This window comes from Apis dorsata, unplaced genomic scaffold, assembly GCF_000469605.1.
Source record: "Apis dorsata unplaced genomic scaffold, Apis dorsata 1.3 scaffold_44, whole genome shotgun sequence".
Classification (NCBI taxonomy): Eukaryota; Metazoa; Arthropoda; class Insecta; order Hymenoptera; family Apidae; genus Apis; species Apis dorsata.
This window is the reverse complement of record NW_006263346.1, coordinates 1,547,006-1,548,878: the sequence shown is the minus strand read 5'-3', so window position 1 is coordinate 1,548,878 and position 1,873 is coordinate 1,547,006. Positions and strand designations below refer to the sequence as shown.

The following is a 1,873-nucleotide window of genomic DNA, read 5'->3' as shown; positions in this document are numbered from 1 at the left end:
CTCTCTCTCTCTCTCTCTCTCTCTCTGCGTAATTCCTCTGTATATGCTCGTAAAAATAAAGAGGGGGAAGGGGAAAAAGAGGGAAAAGAAAAAAAAAGGAAGGAAAACGCGGATGAAAGATAACGAAACACGGAGGATCGGATGTGTATATATATACCGACGATAAATAAAACCAGGCGCATCGATACGAACTCTTTCGTTAGCGCTTAAGATTAGCAGCGATGGCGTATCGTGGTTTAAAGGAACGGCCAGGGGATTTGAATGCTTTCGAGGGTGCACAAATTGCGGTACAATCGATAACCGCGAAAGATTACGGAAGAAAGGGAGGATTAATTGGTTGGATGAGATGCAAGTCGAGATTCTTGCGGTGAGAAATTATTGGTGGAAGAAGATAGAGGGTCTTCGTATCAAATCTTTTTCGAAACTCTTAACATTGTTGCACTTCGAAATGCATTAGGCAATTATGATTTGTTGTATATCAAATCAATGTGTTTGAAAAATCATTGCGTTAAGAAAAGAAAATGATCTTTTCGAATCTTATAGATAGAAATTTTGTGAGATAATTCACGCGTACGTAAAAAGAATTTTAATATCTATGTACTTTTTTGATTAACTTTTATTTAATTTATTAACCGGTTAAATAAACGGTAATCAAATTTCTATAATCCTCTTCTCTTTTCTTTTTTTTTTTTTTTTAGATCGATTACAGTAAAATTCGTATTATTATTTTCATTTATTGTACGTAAAGTTGTGGTAAACTGATCTTCATCATCTTCATTTAATCGAACAGACGATATGATGGACACATAATCGGTATTATCGCACAGAGGAAAACACGCGCGTTCAAAGCGGGGTGTAGGGACCAATCTAGGATTGCACGATGAATTATTACTGGAGACACACGATACTCGCAACATACTCGCGTTACATACTAATTTTCAATTGATCCTCTTATATCCATTATCGTTTCTTTTTTTCCCCTCCCCCTTCATTCATCCTATTATTCGATCGTTGTATCGATATAAATTAGATTGAATTCATTGGATATAATCGATGAAAAAGCGAACAACATCGGATTCGACACGGATCTATTTCCACTTCACGATGTAATTCCGAGTATATAAACAAAATAAATTATCGTAAATAATCGATCTTTCGTGGCCTGCCACTTCATTTTCCAACGATAATCGACACGGCAATCCACCCGCAACAAATCAAATTTCCCCACGTGTAATTCTCTCCATCGTTCGAAACCCTTACAATCAAACAAACATTCGTCGAATCATCGTCTCAAGATAATGAACACCAACAGATTCCAACACCCCCGTTTCCCAAAAAAAGAAGAAAAAAAAAAAGAACATCAATTTTCATACATTCAACGATCTCATATCAGATATTCTCTCGTCTGCCGAGAGGGACCAAAAGAGAAGGTCACTGAAGGGATAAACAAAAGGGGTAAAAATATCACGGAACAACGATGGATAAAATCAAAAAAAAAAAAAAAGATCGAGGTAATAAACGAAATAAAAAAAAAAGCAGGTTGGAAATCAGATCGAGTTCGACTCACCTGTACACGAGGCGACAGGTTGATGGTTTCCGGGGTGGTTCTTCTCGGTGATCCACGGAAGCAAGGATCTACACGGGGATCCTGGTGGGCGACGGTAACGTGGCGTGGTGCTCGTGCCAGCAAATGAGATAATAATCGGAGGACTCAGTCACTCGTCGTCGGGCACCGTGGCAGGCAGCGGTGGCAGGGTGGTTGTTCGGCGGCAGTGGCGAAAGTGGGGGTTGTATTCCATCCCTGGCGACCGTCGACGAGTCGAGAGTGTACGAGCGCGAGAATGACAGAGAGGGAGATAGCGGGGTGCCTGCG

General features: G+C 40.1%; 1 protein-coding gene across 1 annotated transcript in view; it reads right to left on the bottom strand.

Annotated features, from left to right (window-relative positions):
- The window catches only part of LOC102681970, a 9,699-nt gene extending 7,932 nt beyond the window's left edge, over positions 1-1,767 (bottom strand). Inside the window, exon 1 of the mRNA XM_006608839.2 lies at positions 1,568-1,767. The gene's annotated coding sequence lies outside the window, so the exon portion shown is untranslated. The remainder of the gene's footprint in view (positions 1-1,567) is intronic.
- Between the last annotated feature and the right edge of the window lie 106 nt (positions 1,768-1,873).